The sequence below is a fragment of the Lolium rigidum genome, chromosome 6, assembly GCF_022539505.1.
Source record: "Lolium rigidum isolate FL_2022 chromosome 6, APGP_CSIRO_Lrig_0.1, whole genome shotgun sequence".
Classification (NCBI taxonomy): Eukaryota; Viridiplantae; Streptophyta; class Magnoliopsida; order Poales; family Poaceae; genus Lolium; species Lolium rigidum.
This window is the reverse complement of record NC_061513.1, coordinates 93,185,588-93,209,908: the sequence shown is the minus strand read 5'-3', so window position 1 is coordinate 93,209,908 and position 24,321 is coordinate 93,185,588. Positions and strand designations below refer to the sequence as shown.

At 44.4% G+C, this 24,321-nt stretch overlaps 1 pseudogene; it reads right to left on the bottom strand.

Moving 5' to 3' along the window:
- Positions 1-633: 633 nt before the first annotated feature.
- Positions 634-6,305, bottom strand: LOC124662964 (annotated as a pseudogene).
- Between the last annotated feature and the right edge of the window lie 18,016 nt (positions 6,306-24,321).

Here is a 24,321-nt window from a genome sequence, read left to right as displayed (position 1 = left end):
TGATTTCAGCAGTAAAAAGAATTAAAAAACATAGCCGATTGCCAATGGCAACAACTTGCCTCACTCAGACAGGAGCTTAGAGCCATTCCTGCAATCCCCCAATCGCATCTTGCAAACCCAAAATAGAGGGTATGTGAGAAAAATGGTGCTCATCACTCCCCACTGTTTATCTCTCCCTTCTTGGGGGTGCCCTCCCACCCCAATTGAGCTCGGCGGCCCTCCATATATCTCCACATTTTTGTGACATGTGAGACCAACATATATAGTACATTTTTGTACTTAAGAGAGACAAATATGGGGTGGGGTGATATTTTAGGGCTCTGCTAGAGTTGAGCGAAATACGGTGAGGAATCTTTTGAGGGAAGACCCAATGTGAAGATATGGGGGATGCATTTTGTACTTAAGTTTTGAATAGAAAAGAGAAGGCCATTAATGGTATTGTCAATAGATCGCTCTCTGCTGTTACATCTTAAGGAAGCGATTTGTAAGTGTCTGCTTATAAAATATTCAGACCTTGTTTTTATCAACATGCATGAAAAATAAATATTGTACCATACATGTCTCGTGTCCTTCTCACTTGGACTATGCAACGATTACAATGAGTAGAGACAAGCAAGAACCAAGACATAATACCTACTTTGGTTCAACAGCTGAGTAGGAATATACACTGTTGTAATCAAAAACACTGCTGCTGCTGCTGTCATCTTTCATAGGCAAATGTTCCTCCTGAGGGTCTCTACTTATTTCATTTCCAAAATGTTCAGTTGATAAATATGCCGAGTCTAACAACTGTCCCCCTTCATTCTGCATAATGATCTCAAGTTCCTTCACCACATCATTCATTGTTGGGCGGTCAACACCAGATTCTTCTACACATTCCATAGCCAACTGCAGGAATCTCCTGAAGCCAACTAATTTTGCTGAATCCCTGATTGCCGGATCAATTAGGCTCTTCAAGCCATAGTACTCTTGATCATACTGGTCTACCGCAGTCCTGATCTCACGCACAATGTACTTACCTTTCTCTATAGGCTGCCTGGAAGTTATTAGTTCTAGCATGACAACTCCGAAACTATATACATCACTCTTCTCAGAGAGCTGTTGAGTCATGTAGTACTCAGGATCCAAATAACCCTATAATTCAGTATATAGAAGATGAATTAGCAAGAAATCTTATTTTCCCGATAAAAGATATGCACTTCTGTTATCATTCCCAGAATTACGTACCAGTGTTCCCTTCACTTGGGTAGAAACGTGGCCTTTTTGTGTGTCAGATAATAGCTTTGAAAGACCAAAGTCAGCTACCTTTGCAGTTAGGCTTTCATCCAAAAGTATATTGGTTGATTTTATATCTCTGTGGATAATTGGTGGATTAGCAAGTTCATGAAGGTATGCCAGACCTTTAGCAGACCCGATGGCGATCCTAAGTCGCGCCATCCAATCCAAGTGCATCCCTCCTTTACCTGCAGTTAAGCTATAATTAGATCCCACCTTGTATAAGAGCATGTGATAATTCGTAAATATGCGCTGGTAGTGATAAAAACGAGTATTACCCATCAGGTTCTCCCTTAGTGTCCCATTAGGAATATACTCATAAACCAACATCTGCTCCCCTTGTTCGTAGCAGAAACCAACTAGGCTCACGAGGTTCTTGTGATGAACCCTGGACAGTAGTTCTATCTCATTCTTGAACTCAGCTGCACCTTGCATGGATCCTTGCTGTGCACGTTTTATTGCAGCCATTTGCCCATTTGCGATTGTTCCTTTGTAAACCTTTGAACAGATAAATATGATATCAGATGCTTCTGCAAAGTACAAACCCATGTCAAATACGTGATTTTACGGAAGTTCAGTTACCTTCCCATATCCTCCAGATCCTATCTCGTGGGTTTCTGAGAAATTATTGGTGCATTTTTTCAGTTCCTCAAATACAAAATATCTTGCTCCTTTCAGTTGTGGCACATCGCCGTTATCTTTACCACCTGCTCCCCATGATGCTGTTGTATCAAACAAGTAACAAGATCAAATTGGGAAGCATGCTGTGACACTTCGAAAATGCTTATGGTTGGTTATATAGCTTTTGGTTCAGATTGCAGGGTTCTGTTAGTTCTTTCAGGTATTTTTCTGGGTGTTTTATGTAACCTCGTGTTCTTTTGACGCTCTGGTAATACAAAGTGAAACGATTTTTATTATGCATTTAAGAAAAAATGTTTATGGTTATCTTAGTTTTTTTTGGGCATGTGTGGAAAACTAACTATAGCTAATCAGTTTGTATTTAGTATGTATGGTTGTAACATATCTTCAACTATTTGAACTTCCAATGATGAAATGAACTATTACCAAACGGGTTAGTAGTTCTCTCTACTGCCTTCTTGGCTAATTTCTTCTGTCGTAGAGCATATATTGCAACCAGAACAAGGCCAGCAATAAGGACAAAACCAGCAACTGCTATTCCGACTATTACACCTTTGTGCGTTGAGGACTTTTTGTCACTTGGGCCTGAAATGAATAATTTGTGTAAGATCTGGAGATATCTCAAATAAAAAAGAATACAAACATTTGCAGTGTGCATACTTGTAAAGTATTTGCTTGCTATGAAGCTGTACGGTCCAAACGCAGGTGGAGCTTTGTAAATTTGGTTGACCAAAGTAGAGCTGATTCTTATAACTTCGGAGCGATTGAAGTTTGTTCCACTGACAGGAAAAAACTTCAATGTGAATATCAGAGGAGCTCCTGGACTGAACTGGATATCAGAAAGCGCAACTGATCCTGGAGGCAGGCTAACGTTCTGTGCAAGCGTTGACTCCAATAGTTGGAATATCGTGGGGTTTGTCATGTCAGAAAAGGCAGGTGCTCGGAAGATCATCAAACCCTGGAAGGGGTTAGTGCAAGCGCAGCTCTGTGAAGGGGCTGGATTTGCTAAGTGGTCAGTGGGACATGAAATGGCACCACATGATCCTAGGCTTGTAGAGTATGATACTTGCTGCTTTTGCTGGAGTGTACACGAGCTGATATTGGTGTAGCACGCAGGATTACCTGTTAATCTGGACGAGAACAAAAAGGCTGGGTGAGACCGTGAGCTGCATGCCACTTATACAAGTAGATATTCTATAAAAAAAAACTCATACAAGTAATTATCATATGGGGGTACTTACATTAGGCTATTGGTGTAGCTTGGGTTAACTGTAGTCTTAGCGATTTGATTATTTGTCAAATTAACAACCCGTAGTTGTGAGCTGATGATACCACTCATATCAAGTGTCCCTGTGAAAGCATTCTTAGCTAGTGATCTGCATTACAGTACAAGTTACAACATTAGAAGGCATAGAAATTGTTGGTAGGGTGTAACTGGAAGTCATGTAACGGTCTATTTGCAACTAAATAAATATAAATTTAAAGTGTGAGATCTTGAGGGGCACACAATCATTTTCCGAAATCTGCAGAAAATTACTAAGGTGAAACTTTCAGCTAGATATGCTATCAGAGAAAGTTTAGCTTGAGTATTGAAGGAATTACATTTGCTGCATCTGGGGGAGGCTGAAAAGAGCGCTAGGAATTGTCCCATTAAGTTGGTCGTTTTCCATAAATCTGCAAATTATCAAAGCAGAGTAACAACATTATTTACAATATAACTTTTCTCATGAGAGTGGATTTTCCACACTCAAGGGTTAGTGCAAATACAACCTCATTCACTGATTCAGCCTCGAGATCTGTGCACACAATGTAGATGTAAGGCGAGAGTGCACAGATCTGAAGGTTGTGTTAATGGTCGAAATAGTTTGTACTCAACCCTGAGTGTACCAAGGCTTATTCCCTTACTAAATCCACTTAGTGTTCACTTTATTAGTCCTCATATAACTTACATGGTGTTCAGGGACGTCAACGTTGAAAGCCATCGTGGTGCTGGTGATCTTGCAAAATCATTGTTACTTGTGTCCCTGTTCGGAGAGAAAACATTCTTTAACGCAGCAGAAGAATCAATAAACTTAAGCGTTGATATATTTTAAATCTTACACATAAGTGAGATTAGTTGCATTGGTGAGGTCTGGCACTGTCCCGTTCAGTTGGTTGCTTGCTAAGCTCCTTCAGTAACCAATGAAAATTTTGCAATATCATTTCCAAGGAAGAGGAATATTGCTTGATATTCACTAATAGTAGTTACTTACAGTTCCGTCAGGTTAGGCAGGTTGGCTATACTTTTCGGTACAGGACCACTGAATTGGTTATGGTCTAGTCGGCTGAAACAAGTTCAGTCAGCAAAAGAAGAGTTTAATGAAGTTGTTCAGAAGTGAGTGTGGGACAAATGAGAAACTGTTATCGGGCACATACATAATTTGAAGTGATTTGACAAATCCAAGAGATTCCGGGATTGATCCAGTGAAGTTGTTGTTGTCAAGTATCCTGGCAATGATCGATAAACTAGTCAGATTATATGAATGAACAGAGGGCATTGGTGATTGAAATGAATACACTGCTTACACATGTATGAGGTTCATACTGGCATTGAAAAGACTTCCATTTATTGGGCCTGTCAACTGGTTCTCGCTAAAATGGCTGTTGATTTGGATGGGTGGATAAGACGATAACACATTCAAAGCAGTGGATATGATTATTTATTTTATTCTAGAGCTGGTACAACGTTTGAGTACTTACAAATGATTTGCGTTGACAAGTCTGTCCAGCCCTGGGTCTGAATTTGATGAAACTGGGATTTGCCCTGACAGTTGATTGTCCGACAAATCCAACCAAAAGAGATCTGTGAGAAAGCCAAGTGCGTGGGGTATGCTGCCAGTGAATTTATTTGAGTTTAGGGCCCTGTGTGAGAGCAATTTGTTAGTTAAACTGTATCATCTCATGAACCGAATAATCTCATTGAAGATCTTTCTTGAAATTTCAGTAAATTCTTACAGGAATGTTAGCTGTCTTAAGTTGCCTATCTCTTGTGGAATGTTACCAGTGAAGCTGCATCCAACTAAGATCCTGAAATGCACACACGATATGTCAGCCATCCCCTGTTTTCGTTTGGCCCTCCCAACAGATCCCAAAGAGGAGTAATGTTCTTGTATAGTCACTGTTCTTACAGAGTTGTGAGCTGCTTCAGATTTCCAATATTCGGAGTAAGTGGACCTCCAAGACTTGGATTGTTAGACAGATCCCTGCATGTAGTTCATATCAGTAGCCTTAAATATTATGGTCTAGATATCTAGATAGTTTTGCAGGCTCCAGCATCCCGTTCCTGGAGTCCTATCTGTTATAGCATGGTTTTGCTGAGAAAAGAACTGAAGTTTCTTATTATTGGATGAAGTAAGTTCTTCTAAAACTGACGAAGGAAGGACTTACAGATAAGTCAAAGCAGAGAGTTGGTCTATGGCGTTGCTTAATGTGCCTCCAATATTCATGCTAGATAACCTCCTGCAGACACCAGGTTTCAGCAGATTGTTTGCTGATAACAGAAGTTAAAAAAAAAATGACACATGAGTTCAGCTCTCACACTTCTGTCACTCTCCCATTATTAGAACAGGAAATTCCATCCCAGGAGGTGCACGGATCGGTCGATCCTGTCCAGCTTTGCGGTTCATCCTGCCAATTCCTCGTCAGGGCTTGTAGCGCAGCAACTGTAGAATTGGTAAGCTAACATTAGAGAGGCGCTTTTGTAACAACAGTTATGGTAGCTAATCTTTTTCCGTCCATGGATTCTTATCAGACACTGATCTTATTAGTATGAGGGGTGATGAAAGTAGCATTTTAGAGAAATCAAGATAAGTCTTGATCCAAGAGAGGAGGCCTTCTTCTTTGAACTCTCAGTTGAACTGGCGGGAAAGAAACATTGTTTCAGTTTCAGTTGATTTTTGCATGGGGTACCTCTTTCTCTGTGCATTCACACGACCTTCTAAGTTTGCTTGATCTGGACAAGTGTGGATTTGATCCAATATTTTTGCAAAACACATGGCATAACAAAGTAAATATAACTATCCCAAGAGGCTTACGAGTTATTACTAAAGCTACCGAATTCAAGAAAAAAAATAGAAACATAATCTTGATGGTACCGACTACCATGATGCTGATCTTATCTCTGGACATTCATGTAAGGAATAAATTATGCTCCAGGCTGAACTAATCTGACTGACCTTGGTTCTCAGGCCAGCGGCTGCTCAGTGAGCAACTTGTCCTAAAGAGAAGACAACTTTCTTGTGATAACCTATTGGAAGAACGAAGGATTATGGCTTACCATCTTGGGAGTTGGTCTGGCTGGCGCATGATTGTAGCCCCACCAAGAGCAAGAACAGAAGTAACACCCGCTGCATCGCAACTCCGCTTCGGCGTCCAGGCCTCCACGGCAAATGAAGGTCACACCAAACCAGAGCCAACTTGAGTGTATGGTTCCTGGGTGAGAAGTCTACCTGAGGGGCAAGATCATGGAGGAGCCAGCAGCTACCGAATGGCGCACCCTCCTTCCTGAGGTTTAGTGACAAGGTTAGGCAAAGAAAACAGCCGTTCAAACAAAACCATCTCATATATAGCTAGCCTCGAGAGAGTTTCTTATCAGGCATTGCCTGTGGGACTGCTTACCAGGTCCAAACAATAGAGCGCGTGGAGTAGAGAGATGCGCGCGCACAAGGTTGTTGGTGGCCTTAGAGCATCTCCAGTCGCGTCCCTCAAAAAACGTCCGGCACAAATGATTTGGGGCACGTATGGGACCGCGCCGGATAAAAAGAGACCAAAAATCTGTACAAAAAAGAGGCCCTTTCCAGCCGCGTCCCTCAAACAGCGTCCGGATGCATGCATTTTAATAGAAGGGACCACCCCATGTGGGAAAAGTAGGTGAGAGAAACTGTGGGGAAAGAGAATGACATGTGGGGACTAGGGGCTGCATGCATGCATGTGGGCGTTGTTTTTGTGTCCGGCGTCCCCGGTAGAGACTCTATGCATAGAGTCTCTACCGGGGACGCCGGACACAAAATGAGGCGCTATTTAGCTTTGAGGGACGCGACTGGAACACGATTTTCCCCATTTCTTGTCCGCCGTCCCCCAAACGTCATTTGGGGGACGCGACTGGAGATGCTCTTAGGACTCGAAAATGAGTCGTGGCAAGAGCACAATTAAACTGATCAAATGGTGAGATGGTTACTCTTGAGTAATAGCAAGGCCTTATCTGGGCAGCACCTTATGCATTTCTGCTTCTCAGCATTGGTCCAATCGTAACTTTGGATTTGGGGTGGTTTGGTGTTTCCGGGTTTTGTACGTTTTCTGTCCACATCATTGTGCTGTTAGTTAACAAAGATAGACCTGGTACGGCCGTAGTAGGTTGGATTTTATGTACTGTGTGCTTGGCCCACACGACAGCCGCTGGATCTGCTGCTCAGCTGATGTACTTGAAGTTCTGTTTTCCCCTGGGCAGGTGAGCCTTTGGAATATGAATCTCTGGCTTAGGTTGAGTCAAGGTACCTGCCAGGCAGCAGCCCTGATGATGTGGGTATGGCATGAAGAGGGGATGAATTATGCTAACATGTTCCCTTGAAAAACAACTGTGAGTGCGCCCATATGGTTGGTCGATCCTGAAAGGAAACACCGCGATGACAGCTTAATGAAAAACGAGGCAGGACGGCAAACATTTGGACCTGCCTTCCCATGGTGTTTCATTTGTCGTCATTGCTGAAAGCCTTTGCGGATTAAAATGCAGAAACGTTCTGATGCATGCGTACCTGACGTAGCGAATGCAGGCGAGGCAGACAATGAGGCAAGGCCAGAGGATATTCTAGAGCAGGGAAAAGAAGATTGTACTCGCAAAGATCCTTGTGCCTGCTGCCAAATTAACTGAGAGCGGCAGGCCAATGATTGATTGATTACTCGTGGTAAACGCTCCGTCTTATTATCAACTGTTTTAGCAAGATAACCGCAGTGTGGATGATGCAAGGACGAGAATACGAGATAGATGACTCGACCTGAAGCCACTTGATGGCTTGGTGCATTGTTCAGTTATTAGTTTAGTCTACCTTGTCTCAGCGCAGACGCCGTGCATTCTAGCCATTTAGAAAAAGCATGGAATACAGTTTTGAAAACAAGGAAACTCATTTGGTGGCAATAAGGGTGTCAAAGCGAGAAACATGTGCTGTTTACTTCTTCTCGTGATATCTTTAGAGTTCAGATGAATCTTACGGTGATAGTTCTCCCGAAGTATCTGAACCGGTTCAATGTTTTCAGTGGCAGTTCTCGCAATTATCTGAACTAGCTCAAAGGGGGTGGGTGGTAGCTCATGAACTCTTCCTAAGATGGAAAGTGTGACCGAACGTCGGTCTCGTAAGTTTTAGAACATGTCAAACTTAAACTATAGTACTATATGAAGACACGGTCATGCACGTTCGAAAATGGTGATTTTTGGGTCCATTCTAGTTCTGGCGTGCTAATAGCTTCATGGTCGATGTTGGAGCTTTTTTTTTTTTGGAAAGTAGTAGAACTTTGCTACGGATTTTATTGATTATACAACCAGCAAGTCCATGAAACTACTAAGCAGAAAACTAGAGGCTTAATCAAGGACAGGGATTTGGTTCCATTCACTTTAGTTTTTTGAAAATTTTAAAACCTCACACTTTTATGTTTTCAAAAATTATGATCTTAAATGCGGAGATAGATATGTACATGAGAAGTGTATGCAAAAAAAGTCCTGCTAAAAATACTTTAAATTTTTGGAAATACAAAAAAAAATCTGACAAAAGGATACGCTATTGTAATGCTCCGTACTATTTTACTATCATTTACTGTTAGAAATTTGTCTTTTCATATTATTCAAAATACCAAGTATTTTTTAACGGAACTTTTTTTGCATATACCCCTCCCGTATATATTTATCTATATATTTAACGTCATAATTTTTCGAGACTTAGAAACATGCAGTTTTAAAATTTTAAAAAATCTAAAAGTGAAGAGAGCATTGGTGCCTATGTGTCAAAGAGACTTCCCGCTTTATCGAGCCAATTACAAGAAGTTGTATTACTAAAGATAACTCTGCTGCTATTTCATGAGTGCCCTCATTAGCATCTCTCGGTGAGTGTTCAAAGATAACTTTGCCGATTGGAACCAACCATATTGACACAGCGAAGACAGCCGCAGATTCATTACACCACACTTGAATACTTGATGTCCATTGCATGCTTCGACCGTCTCCGTCGAATCCGTCATGTTGTACACTATGTAGGTAGTGTATTTTTTTTATTTATTTTTTTGCGTGGAAGGTGAGAACCGTCGCTAGCGCTTCTTTTCAGAATGCAAGCCAGACGCTGGTGGTGGATCGATGCATGTTATGGGCTACGGCGACGTGCTGATGCAGGGCATGACAATATGGGTGCCAATTGGCGCACGCGGAGGGAGAGAGGGTCTTTGCCTCCTGCGAAGCCGCCGGCGCCAGAGTCAAATATACCTGAGGCTTAGTAGTTAGTAGAGCAGGTGTATCTACGCACTTTCGTGTGCATGGTATGGAGACCACCCGGCCAGCAGCCGACGCTGAACCCGTCAAAAACATGACGCGAGGCCGGTCATAGAACTATAGAAGTCCCGACCTGATGCTTTCTGTTAGTGCAGCTTATTTAAGCCCAAATTAATTAGCACCGGGCCAAGAAAAAAATAAGTCGAAGCCCGTCTAAACGGAAAGGCCCAAACATAGGAGGCAAAGCGGGGCCGAATGGATCCGCGTCGGAACTCCGGAGAAGAACTGCAGAATGATTGAAATGAAATCACGCAACTGTATCTGCTATACCTGAATCAGGAGGCATAACCATCATCATCAGGATACCATTACACCACTGATTGATTAAGCGGCGACAGCACATGTCCACGGGAGACCGCCGACGTCAATGATAAAGAGGAATCATCAATGCCAAATCTTGTACTAGTACCACTGCTATGCTGTACTCGTACAACACTAATTGCCATGTGGGGCCAAAATCTGTTGTACGGCCTGGACTGAATGCGCAAAACACTCAAACCATGTGTTCACGACGGAATCCGTGCGGTGTGGTTCTGCAATACCCTGGAGCCGTACGATCACTGTCTTTGAAAGAGCTGGGGGCGTGGCTGATCTGGATGAAGAGGGATGGCCCTTCGATATCATCTAGAAGGATGAGCTCCTCCATATGGATAGATTGGAGAAAGAATGTTGCCGTCAGCGTAGCCGTGTGCAATGAACGATCAAGGCTGACTCTAGCACGGAGTATTTCTATACTATTGCAACGGCCAACGCCTTAAAAAATGCGAGATTTCTCCTCTCGTCGCCAATCAAGGGGAGATCCAGGACCAGCACATCTACCAGTTGGGGCTCATGGGGTCGGAAGGGGAATCTAGAGTTTTTTTCCCTTGCCCATAACCTCTAGGACGTGGACCATAGGGTCTCAGAGGAGGAAAAGCATCGGTTCGAGTAACTTTTACGCCGGATGACCTTGAGGAGGTTCTCCTGAGCATGAAGCCTAACTCGGCTCCGGGCCCGGATGGCCTCCCAATCCTCTTCTTTAAACGATTCTGGGGAATCCTGAAGAGGCTTATTTTGTGCATGTTGAATGATTCTGCCCTAGGGACGGTGGACATTTCACGCCTTAACCTTGGGATTTTCACTTATTCCGAAAGTGTAAGGGGGACACGATTAAGCAATTTAGGCCTATAGCTCTTATCAATCTTGTTTTAAAGTTTATTGCTAAATTTGATGTGATCGGCCTAGCTCCCATTGCCCATAGGACGATTAACTATAATCACTTTCATTAAGGGTAGATGCCTGCACGAGGGTGTGCTTGATCTACATGAGATCTCCCATGAAATACGGTCCAAGAATATGGGCATTTACGTGTGGCATGAATCAACCCATAGTGATATGGATAGACTGAGGTCCCGCTTCTTTTGGAAAGGAGTTGGTAATAAAAGGAAATATCACATGGTGGATTGGGCCACGGTGCAAACCTAAGGAGTGTGGGAGTTTGGGTATCCTTAACACCAGGTTTATGAATATTGTGCTTATGTTGAAATGGGTGCGGAAGCTCTATCAGAATGTCCAAGGAATAACGGCAAATCTCATTCGCGCTAAATATCTTAGAGGTAGGGACCTCTTCTCTCTGGAAGTGCATGTACGGTGCTCCTAGTTTTGGAATGAGATTCAGAATATTAAATGGCATTTCAAACTTGGGGGTCAGCATGGTGTTTGAAATGGAAGGCGCACATTCTTCTGACTTGATAGGTGGCAGGAGTCGGGTCCTCTTCGAGCAAGGTTCCCCTGTTGTTTAGTTGTTGTGCCAACCCATTCCTATTAGTGTTGGAATCGGGAGGGGAAGTTGTGGATCCATTTTAGAAGACAACTTGATCTCGCGGAGAGGGTGGAATGGGATAACCTTTGTAGAGAGGTTCAGGCTCTCCCATCTACCACCGCTGAGGACACGGTGTCCTGGCTCCTAGAGTCATCCGAATGTACTCTTCGAGGTCCATTTACCTTAGCTTATCGCACGGGGCCGCCTTCACTCGCTTCAAGGAAGTGTGGCGAACTAAGATGCCACCCAACATTAAGATTTTCCTATGGCAGATCATTAGGGGAAGATTTCCATCTAGTGACCAGGTGGCAAAGCATATGGGCCCATCGAACGGACTTTGCAACCTCGTGGGGATCAAGAGGACTGCAACCACATCTTCTTCTCATGCATTATGGCGAGGTTTATGTGGACTGGGGTTAGGGAAATCCTGAATTGCGATTGGAACCCGGCGGGGGCAGTGGTTTCATTGCTATTTCTCAGGGCCTTGGGGGGCTTCGTATGATTGGTTTACCTTTGCGTCCTAATGCTAGACTATGAATATTCGTAAAAAGCTAACTATTAAAGGGAAAATGATCGGTAACCCTGGTGATGCCTTCTTTCAAATGTCACTACACATGTAGTGCTGGAGGATGTTGGTCAGACTGAGGGATTGGACTTTGTTGGACTAGGCGTTGGGCGAGGTCCGGAGGCTACACGCAAGAGCTAGGGATTGAGGTTGGTGATATCCTATCTTTATTCAGCCCACTTCAGGGTTGTACTTGATAGCTGTTTCCTTGTATCGCTGTTGTGTTCTGCCTCTAGACGACAAATCTGGGTTGGGTCAAACTTGGTGTGCATATGTGCGTCTTGTGGTGGTTTGTACAAAGAATATGTATTCGGTGTCGTTGTGTGGTTTTATCTATAAAGCCCGGGTTAAGGTCTTCTGTTCAAAAAAAGAGTTGTACGATCCAATCCCCTCCCATTCTGATGTTATGTGATACTGATCATCCGACAAGTTTTATGAAAAGCCATTTTTCGATGCATTTTATTGATTCTCAAAACGGTTACGTCATCTATGAGCTTAGGGCATCTCCAACATGGCCACCGTCTAATTTGGTCCGTTTGGGTGGCGGAGCGAACAACCGTGGATAGGCCAAGGTCCTCGTATCCGTTTGAGTCGCGCGCTCCATCCAATATGGCCACCCATTTGGGCATCGCGGCATAGTGTTTTTTTTTTTTTGAAACCTTATCCATTTGGCCATATGACCATACAAACATGTAACATTGACAAAAAAATCAAATAATTTCAACGAAATTCTTATTTCCAAATAAATCAAAGTAGCACCAAAAGGACTCCAAATGTGACATAGTTCACGAACACACAACCAGAGACCAATATAAAAATTGATTCATCAACTCAATTTGATCAGTCTTGGATCTCATGTTGCCTCTTCTCAAACCAAGATCTTCTAGTTGGTGGCATGGTGGTCAAGTCGGTCGTCATGATCATGTTCTCCTCCGAGAGAATTTGAGCTCTACTTCTCTTTGTTTGAGCTCAACCTCCTTGGCCTTTGATGTTGTAATAAGCTCCAATTCTTTTTCCTTGAGCTCCACCTCCTTAGACCTTGATCTTCTGTTGGCCTCATCAATGTCAAGCTTCCTTTTTTTGGAAATCATAGTGGTTTCTCATGGTCTCTTCTTTGTCCCGACGTTTCCTCTCATCGCACTTGTCGGTTGATATCTCTTCATCGACATGCAAGTCTTTCAAGGTGCCGACCAAATGAAGGGTTGAAGCATGATGCTTCATGTCGGCCTTGGTTGCTTTGTGCGTGCCCTCTTGGCAGGCTAGCACGGGTGGTCGTGCTTCCGCATGATTGGCCACCATCAAGGTCAATCACAGTGGCCTCTTTGGCAGTCGTGCTACCAAGCAAGGACGTCTTGTAGGCCTCATTGCCCTCTTCGAACTTGGGGCACCCTCGAAGTTCCTTCCAACAATGCGGCAAGTTAAAAGTTTTAAGTTGATTAACCTCCTTGAAGTACTCCAATGCTTGTCATGCCTACAATTAATGAAATAAAGCACAAAATGAAAATGCGTATACGAATAGCAACATATTTGCAAAGGGAGAAATTTACCAAGTCCTTCACGCCGATTCCACTCATGGGGATGCGCTTGACATGATCGTGGTCGCTATCAAAACGGTCTTCCCCAAGGCGGCGGTGCTCATGATAGTAGTCGTGAAACCTCCTCCAAAATGCCCCCCCACATACCTTTTTCTATGTGCCGCAAATTAAATCTTGTCCAATTTCCATCCACGCCTCGCATATCATGTTGTCCTCAAGCTTGGTGTAATTGCCGGTTCTTTTGCTTATCCGGCGGCCTTTGGCATTGGTGAGCTCGTCGACGAACAACGACTCTTCTATGTCCAACCATCCTTACCCGCCTCGGATCGTCCATAATGGCGGTCTCATTGTAGTAAGTATCATGGGTCGGTGTTGGAGCCGGCTGGGTAGGCTCCATCGTGGTCGGCATCGTGGGCGCGGAGCTCATGGGTGTGAAATGCACTCGAGGAGGAATAGTTGCCAGCTCAAACTGGCACGATGGCATCTACGATCGAGTGGCCCGGGTCTGTTTTTTCTATAATGAGTCGCGGCGTTTTCTTTCTGTGGTTCGTGGATTGGTGTTTTCGAGCTTGAGCTTCGGTGTTCCTGGGTCTTGGGCTTAACCTCATGGCTAGTGCGTATGGCCTCGAGGAGTAGTGTTCTTATATGGTTTGCGTCCAATTTTCCATTACTTAGTTGGACACTTTTTTCTTAAGGCGACTGCTTCCATAGACCCCCAACGTCGAACGGGTATGTTGAGCGGAACACAAGGACGACCCAGATTACTCCGCGGCGAGGGGCAGGATCGTCTTTTCAACTTCGATTCGGGTATAGAAATGCCCGCTCCAAAACCCGCAGGACCCGTTAGCCCGAGGAGGTACGCGTATCACCGCGAGAATACATACACGCCCGTACACCTCTTCCGCGTACACGCCCGTACCCCTTCCGCGTACACGCCCCTTCCGCGTACACGCCCGTCAATGCCCACGGGTCCACACACGGGTCCACGCACACGCGCACAGTCCAAAAGAGTCCACTACTTTATCCCCAGTCGGCCGCATCCCCTCCCCACCATCCCCATTTCCGGCAAAAAGCGAGAGGAGAGAAAACCCTAACCCTAGTTCTTCGGCGAACGAAGCCTCTCTCCCTACACTCCCATTTCTTCGGCGAAGCACAGATCCGACAATGGACATGAACCTAGCCGCGGCTGCTGCTGGTTTGGAGGGCGGAGAGGGAGCGGCTGCGGCTGCGGCTGCGGGGGCGACCGCGGGAGAGGTTGCGGGAGCGGGAGCGGTTGCGGGAGCGGGAGCGGGAGCGGCTGCGCCTTCTGGTGTGGCGGCGGACATCGGCGCGGGAGCTGCTGGTGCTGATCTGGGCGGCATCGGCCGATGCGGTGGCTGCTGCTGCTGCTCGCGCCGCCGCCGAGAGGGAGGCGGCGTACAAGGAAATCGACGCCATGTACGAGGCCAGCCGAGTACGTCCAGCCCTGCGAGGTAAATCTATGTCTCCCTCTCGGATCCGGTAACCCCGCAAAGTAGATGTAGTAGATGCGCGTGGATGCTATGTCGATCCGGTAACCGCAGCTATGTCCTCGAGTACATCGAGCCCCGCGAGTTAGATCTACTCCCTCCGTCCGTAAATAAGTGGATCTTGTATTAAAAGCAACAAACATTGGCGAGTTAATATTACTAGTTGAATGCCCGTTGTGATCTTGTATCCAAAGCAACAAACATTCATTTTCTTGCACTTCTTCTACCATTGTGATCTTGTATCCAAAGCAATAAACTTTGTATTAAAATCATTACTGTGTACCACTATAAGAAGACGATATCATTCAAACTATTGTGGATTCAGCTAAATTATTCTCAAACAACAAATAAGATACAACTACTAAATAAGCCACTTGCCTAATATAAATGAAAATTGCAGTCATACTAAGTTGGTTTGGAGCTTCTTCATATAGAAATGAGCCTATTTGCCGTTGGGGATTGAAATGGGTCAAGAGCTGAAGGTTTGTCTGTTTACCATGATTTTAGACGCAAGAATGTATGATAAACGACTTGAGAACCACTTTTTAATACAGACCTCTCATTTGAATTTTTAAACAAGAAAAACATAGTTAACAGAGTGTTGAACCGTGTAGAAAAGCAATATAAGGTACTTGTAGTTTTCCACATGATATAATCCACCAATTGATCATGATTCATGTCCTTTTATGGAACTTAAGTAGCTATGAGGCTTGTTACATGTCAAGGATCTGGTATGTCCTCGATGTCAGATGGAAAACTCATCATTTACATCCTGATGTATGTATCAAACAAACCAGAAATAATATTTATTATATCAGCCTACTGCTTTATGTCTGCCGCTTGCATAAGAACATAAAGTCCTAAGGAAATTCAAACTTATGCTCAAATTATAAACAAAACAGAAAAATAGTAATTGGACTTCCACTAAGAAAAATAAAAGATATGTTCAAATGAAAGCTACTGCTTTCTTCATGAAAAAAGTACTATAGGAAACAAAATCAGCAACATATGTGACAAGGTAACCAAAAATGGATTGCCTTTTGACAACCCGCAAACCTAGAAATTTTAGGTGGTTGAAGAATGCCTACCTACGAGTTGATTTGTTTTTGGATGTCGTAGAAACTCTTAGTAAGCTATTATTTTTGAAATTATTCATGCTTAGTAGTGACTCTTCAGTGGTTGCCGAATGTGTGGAAAGTCCTTTCTTGGCGGTATGTAAATCTTGTACCAAGATAGAAAGCATAAATACATTATCTTTAACAGTTTGTAAATCGTGTATCCAAACTCCCATGGTTAAAGTTTGCTCTCTATGTTCCTCAAGTATGAATTGTAAGAATTACTCATTAAATTTAGCAGTTAATATTAAGAAGATATGAACTTTGTGAATACCATACCATGTTCCGCATCCTTTAGCCGCTTCCTCACATGTGCCCCTTTATTTGCGAGTACAACACAGATGACGACGTCGACGAGGACAACTTTGAGTCCTACGTGCGAGAGGCAGGTCAAGGGATTCGAGTCTCGGATTCCGAAGACAGGTGCGTAGGGGAAGGCATGCTTGCCCCTTCTGTCCCTGCAAGGTGAAGGACGGCGCGCTGGCTTCCCTTGAGATGCATGCTATGGACACTCGCAACAGCGCCGGCGAGTGGCAGGGGCAAGGCTGACCACGAGGCACTTGCAAGGTTTCTGCTGGGTCCTCGCCTTCCCCGTTCCGGCAGGATCCTCAAGAGGCGTCGCAACATCTGAACCTACCATGCATGCCTCAGCCCGATGCTCGCCGCCGTATATATGTTATGTCCTTGGAGCTTATTTCGTCCGGTTGTAATGGATAACTAAGAACTTTTAGGTTTAATGTGTGTACGTAGAACCTTAAGTTCTACTTATGAAATTTCTTAGTACTAAGAACTTATATCTCCAGTGTTATGCATGAATGCCTGCTTGTTTAGATAAATGCTAGTTATGACTGTTATGCATGAATGCCTGCTTGTTTAGATAAATGCTAGTTATGACAGTTATGCATGAATGCCTTGTTTAGATAAATGCTAGTTATAACTTTTAAGCATGAATGCCTTGTTTAGATAAATGCTAGTTATAAATGTTACTCTTTTATCTAGATAAATGCTAGTTGAATGCCTTGTTTGTTATTCTCATGCATAGATTGTTTTTCACATAGACTGCTCAGTCTCCGTAGCCAAACTTGTTCGATCCCTCGATAACAAAGTCATTGCCACGTAGAGATGTTATCTAAAATCAACAAGTTTGATTACCATAGAAGGTACAGGTAAGAAATGAGTAAAAAATAGTCACATATTTGTGTACTTGTGATTATTTCGACGTTGACTAAATAGACCATGCACCATTCCGTGTTAAGTCTCCTAGGTTTCTCACATGAAATAACCATGCACTCAGTTGGACTCACCCTGGCAACCCCATCCACATCCACATCCACATCCATCCACTTGATTTGGCATCGAAGGTTTCGTGTGAACACACGAAACCTTTAAAATACTTTTTTTGGTATTTTCATTTCAATTTCCACAAACTAATACATAATTGGGACATGGTTTTCCACAAACTAATACATATTTTGAACCATGGTGGACACAAATATAAAATTTTGCAAAAAAACTAAACCTAACTAGACCGTGCATCCAAGGTTTCCCGTGTTCACTGCTAACAATCCCCGAGTCACCCAAACTCGGAAAATCCAGCGGGAGGATGAGGCGAACACCCGAAACTTCCGTGCACGTATTCGCTGCGAAGAAACAACACTCTTCATCAGTCGTCCTCCTCGTCGGTGCTATCGCCGTGGTTGTCGTGGTTGTCCCGGCGGCAGCGCGTCTCGTCGAAAACCTTGACGCTCAAGTCCCTGTCGCCATAGTAGGTTAACAGGAGGATGAAGCCGGCTTCGAGTCTGTAGTGGCGCGCGAACTTCTCCCAGCCGATGTGGAGGTACATCTTGCCGCGCCCGTCGTATATCACGTCGACGATCCACCGGTAGAAGCCGGACGAAGCCTCCCGCAGATGCAGCGTGCCCGGTCGATCGTCGTCGGCGACATAGACGGCGAAGGGGTTAGGAAGTCTCTGGATGCCGCGTGGGTCGCCCTTGAGTACGAGGACGAACTCGAACAGCACGGGCCCCTCCACGTCCATCTCCGGCGATGAAGCCGACGGTGTGGCAGGCGACGGCGAGCGTGCAGCTCTGCCGCGGCCACGGCCACGGCCACGACCACGTCGGCCTCCGCCTCTCCCAGCCATGGCGTCAACTCTTGTTGAGACGGTGGCGGCAAGGGTTGGGGAGAGAGCCTCTAGGGTTTGTGTGTGAAAGGGACGATGAGAGGCGGCCCTTTTTATAGTCCTTAGGGAGGCGATGGAGCGGTGGGTAGGGAACACTCATGGCCCATCCAGCTGGGTTCTCTAGTTTCTTCTGTCTTTTTTTCCGATTCGAATTTAACTGAAATTTAGTAGTTTATTTTTACAGAAATTCAAAAAATGAAAAACCTTCACAGTTCGTCTTAGAATGGATACAAGAGTGTGTGCAAAAATTTCTGGAGCGTTTCTCGAAGGTCGAAAAATCCACATTCTTAGAAATGGAACCGTTTGGGTTACATCAAACCACTTTTTCTAAGCTAGTCGATTTTTCGACCTTTGAAAAAAATTCAGTTTTTTTTACCCAATATGTCACACGTTTTTGTGAACATAATCCGTTGGTTAAAACTTTTTTTGAATTTTTTGAATTTAACCAGATGTGGTGCTGATTTATTCAAATCAAAACTAAAAAACTTTTCAGTTAGGCCGTCAGACATGTAACGCGGTTTGAACTAAGCCCATTAACGTGGAGCATGGACGCGGGGAAGGAATACTCATGGCCCATCCAAGCAGGGTTCTCTAGTTTTCTTCTGTTTTTTTCCCAACTCGAATTTAACTGAAATTTAATAGTTTATTTTCATAGAAATTCAAAAAATGAAAAAAACTTAACACTTCGTCTTAGGATGGATATCAGAGTGTGTGCAAAAATTTCTGGAGCGTTTCTCGAAGGTCGAAAAATCCACATTCTTAGAAACGGAATCGTTTGGGTTACATCAAACCACTTTTTCTAAGCTAGTCGATTTTTCGACCTTTGAAAAAAATCCAGTTTTTTTTTACCTAATATGTCACACGTTTTTGTGAACATAATCCATTGGTTAAAACTTTTTTTGAATTTTTTGAATTTAACCACATGTGGTGCTGATTTATTCAAATCAAAACTAAAAAACTTTTCAGTTAGGCCGTCGGACATGTAACGCGGTTTGAACTAAGCCCATTAACGTGGAGCATGGACGCGGGGAAGGTATACTCATGGCCCATCCAAGCAGGGTTCTCTAGTTTTCTTCGTTTTTTTCCCAACTCGAATTTAACTGAAATTTAATAGTTTATTTTCACGTAAATTCAAAAAATGAAAAAAACTTAACAATTCGTCTTAGGATGGATATCGAGTGTGTGCAAAAATTTCTGGAGCGTTTCTCGAAGGTCGAAAAATCCACATTTTTAGAAACGGAACCGTTTGGGTTACATCAAACCAGTTTTTCTAAGCTAGTCGATTTTTCGACCTTCCAAAAAAAATCCAGTTTTTTTTACCCAATATGTCACACGTTTTTGTGAACATAATCCGTTGGTTAAAACTTTTTTGAATTTTTTGAATTTAACCGGATGTGCTGCAGATTTAAAGAAAAATTAAAAAACTAGGCTGTCAGACATGTAACGGGCCAATGCACGCGGGGAGGGAACTCATGGGCCATGGCTTTATCTCATCAACTTTTTTTCGCCTGAATTTAACAGAAATTTATAGGTTTACTATCACAAAAATTGAAATAAATAAAAAACTTCACAAATTTTGGAAACCAATAACTTTTACCTAATATTTTTTCTCTTTTTCATTTAAACACAGATACGAACATTACACAAACCATTACATAGTTTAAAACAAGATTAGAATATTGAAAAATAAGGAAACCTAACTAGTGTCGTCCTCGGGTGTTTCCGTGTTCGTCGCCAAGAAAGAACACTCCTAGGCACCCAGACTCGGAAACGTACACTAGTGGTTCTATTGGCCGGTGGCCATTTTCGCTGCAAAGAAAGAACACTCGAAAATATCTAACTCGTCGGTGCTCGAGCTTGACTCGCTGATGTGGTAGTATCTCCGGCAGGATGTGCCGTCGAACACTTTGACGACCATGTCGCCATCCCCGTCGTAGCGTGAAGATAAGCCGGCAGCCGGGTTTGAGATCGAGGTAGCGGGCGAACTTGTCCCACCCGGTGTGCAGGTACATCTTGCCCCGGCCGTCGAACAATACCTCGACACGCCATCGACGAAAGTTGCAGCTCGCCTCCCGTAGCCGCAACTCGCCGGCTCGACGCCATTGACGAACTTGGCGAACTTGTCCGGAAGCCGCTTGATGCCGAGAGGGTCCTGGTCGATGCGTAGGATGAATTCGAAGCACGTCGCCTCCTCCGAAGACAATGACGGCGCTGGCGACGACGAGCGGCTGGGTGATGCTGCTCCGAGCACGGCGACCGCGCCCTCGGCCTCGACGGCCTCGACCGCCTCGCCGCCCACCAAAACCAGCCATGGATTCCTTCGCGGGCTTGTGGGTGGGCTGCGCTTCGGTGCAGGTCTGTGCGGCGGCTAGGGTTTGTGCGGGAGTAGATGAGGCAGCCGAACGAGCGCCGCTATATAATGCCCCGTGCAACCGTGGTCGGCGGCGGCCGCCGTGCACGCGTGGCGTCGCCAATAAATTCATTGCGCGAGGTGGGCGGCGGCTGATGGGCACGCGTGGCGTCGCCAATAACTTCATTGGCGAGAGGTGGGCGGCGGCCGCTCGGGAGCCGAGGAATGGCCATTCTCACGTGGCGGTCGAAGCGACTCCGGGCGGGCCCTACAATACCTAGCTCTACGTCGTTGGATGGAGGCCTTTTATAGGAAAACACTCGTGCACGGCTGCGATCTGCTGAGCGACGGCGATCCGCGAGAGGCTCACTCCGCGGCATGATTAGTCTAGGGAGGAGACGTGGTTCGGACCGTTGCACGGTTTTGTCCGTCGCAGACTTCGCCATGCATGCGCCGCACCAACTCGAGCGCTCGGCGAGGCGGACGACGATTCGTAGCCATTTATGGTCGCCGATTCGGAGCAATAAAGGAAGACCGAATCAGGCGCACCGCATTGACACGGATACACACACGCGCGACGTTTCATTGTAATTGATCGATTTGGCGCCCTATTTATACCCCCTCTTTCCCTCTCCACTCGGCGCGACACACAATCCATATATTCTCCACTTGAAGCTAATCCCCACCCAAGACCTTGCAACGCACCGGTAGGGATGCGGCTCAACGCACCGGTCTTCCGTCGGCCTCCTACCGTGCCCGAGCGACGCTACCCGGCGGGCGACGTCGTGGAGAACACACTCCGCATGTGGGCCATCTCCAGGTGGAGGGGACCGGTCGAGCTCGCCCGTGCGTTCCTCACCGCCGGCTTTGCCCACCTCCCTTCGGACGCGCCGGTGATGTTTCGCCTCGACGAGGCCCGTGACCACACGCACGCCTTCCTCTTGTTCCTCACGGTCACCTTCACCAACCGCTACGACGCGTACGAGCTCCTCGGCAAAGTCTTTTGGTGCGGCTGCGAGTTCATAGCATTCACTACGTTCAACATCTACACCAACTTTGAGTGCCACTTTCCCACGCGCAACATGATGCACACCCTTCCCTACAACTTCGACGAAGAGGAGGAGGAGGAGGAGGAGTGAAGTTCACGATGGCGGTGAAGCTGCCGGGGCTACTTGAGGATGGTCATGTTTAGTTTCATTAGTTTTAACATGTGTTTGTTATGTTTCCCGCTTTTTCTATGTCATGTCGTGTGCTACTCGTTTGAATTATGTACGTGCGAAAGGTTGAATTACTTATCCGTACTTTTTATCGTGCAAAAAAGTACTTATCTCATTGTGGAACAAATAACATCAACCCCAAATAAGTTCAACACCCAAAGTTAAAAAGTTCTACAGTGTCTATGAGACCTTCCGGACACAAATCCACCCTAGCATTACAACTAGTGGAAATAATATCTGATAATGTTTTTTACGCACGTGCTTTCGCCGCGATGTCAAGGAAATCCTTCTTCGCCTTCTCGTGCATGTTTGATTCTCGCCATTATAATTTTGGCGGCAGTCATATTCCTGTTCTTGTTTATCGTTTCCTGCAACAATTATTATGTAGTTTAGATTACCGGGAGAGATAAACATGTGTGTAACAAAGATACTATAGATAAGAGGTAACCTGCGAAAATTCGGCCGTTAGTTTATCTCCATCCCAGTGCTCCATACATGCTAACAGGAACAGTCCACATGAGTTCCTGCATATAGATAAGAGGTAAACTATCTGCAATAGGCATCAATAGTAATGGCGTAAGATTAACGGTGGACTCACGTATCACTTTGCATAGGTATTGGGTATCTTTTAATTTCCCATCTCGAAACGTCTGGATACTTCTTTGTTGATATCTCATTGTTCGCAAACTCGACGTCCTTCAAGATTTCTTCTCTCTGTGAAGCATAAAATTTAAGTACAGCACTCGAGTACCAAAAGGTGGTCTTACATTCCGTGATCAAAAGTCATACCAGCTTTTCCACAAAATCCTTGCTCGCTCAAGGCGCCATAACGATTCTAGCACCTGAAATTCCTTCTTGTCACCGTGCATGACGACGGTGACCCAAAGGGCATTTGGAAATGTTAACCGAGAAATAAGCCTACCAAAAATACATAGTTAATAATTAATGCATTAATAGTTAATTTTGAAACCTCTCACTTAATAATGTACAAGCAATCATTACCTTGTTAGTGCCAAAATATTCCAGCTCGCATCTTTCGTAGCAACTTGACATTTCTGCAATATCCGTCGTGTCAAGGTTTTTCTTTTTCCATCGCTGCCTTCTCGGTCGATTTTCGACTATAGAATTTGCCCTCCATGCAGGGCATATTGTCCTATCCTTCAATTTTAATCTCAGCTCAGCCAAGTAACACTCAATGACCTGCATATAATTCAAACAGGTGATCACTCCAGAGCACATATATATTCAAGCCTAGGAGAAATAGAAGGGTGACATCGGTTGTTGGACTTACGAGTGCCGCACATGCCCATCCACGGTCAAGGATAGGTTTAAGAAATTCAGCCCTCGCCACAGCCCCGTCTTCATTCTCGTACACAGTCTTACTTCTTTGGGTTTTTTTGTAGATTTGCATATTATCCGAATATACTCGGCAGCCGCATCAATTATCTCCGGTGTCAGCGGATTTGATCCGTCCGTGGCATATTCGTTGTTGAACAAAGCATCGAGACCTATCGACAACAACCATATATAGTTAATTATGTGAACAAGATTCCTTGATATAGTGCAAAATATTTCAGAAAATATACCTTTTCCGATCGCGCGTGGAAACCGTTTAGGACAGTTCTCGGTCATCACAATGCTTGGGGAACTTAATTTGCGAGGAGCTTTGCGTTTGCGCTTCCCAGAGACATCTTCCTTTTTCTCCTCCTTTTTGCCACATACATCATCTTTTTTCTCCTCCTTCTTCCCACTTTCTATCGCTTTCCAGCAGATCGTGTTCAAGCTATCAAATTCTTCTAATGCATCTGGAAGAGTTAAATCAATAGTTGCCGAGCAGGACGATTCAGGTGTAGCCTTGTCGTCGATGATTATGGGTACTTCAGGGGTGTCTCCGTGCTTAGGCGCTGGTGTCGTGTACCCAGCATTAGCAGTCTTCTGAAGGAGATATGCCCTAGAGGCAATAATAAAGTGGTTATTATTTATATCTCTATGTTTATGATAAATGTTTATATGTCATGCTATAATTGTATTAACCGAAACATTAGTACATGTGTGATATATAGACAACAAGAAGTCCCTAGTATGCCTCTTAAACTAGCTTGTTGATTAATGGATGATTAGTTTCATAATCATGAACATTGGATGTTATTAATAACAAGGTTATATCATTATATGAATGATGTAATGGACACACCCATTTAAGCGTAGCATAAGATCTCGTCATTAAGTTATTTGCTATAAGCTTTCGTTACATAGTTACCTAGTCCTTATGACCATGAGATCATGTAAATCACTTATACCGGAAAGGTACTTTGATTACATCAAACACCACTGCGTAAATGGGTGGCTATAAAGGTGGGATTAAGTATCCGGAAAGTATGAGTTGAGGCATATGGATCAACAAGGGGATTTGTCCATCCCGATGACGGATAGATATACTCGGGCCCTCTCGGTGGAATGTCGTCTAATGTCTTGCAAGCATATGAATGAGTTCATAAGAGACCACATACCACGGTACGAGTAAAGAGTACTTGTCGGAGACGAGGTTGAACAAGGTATGGGGTGAT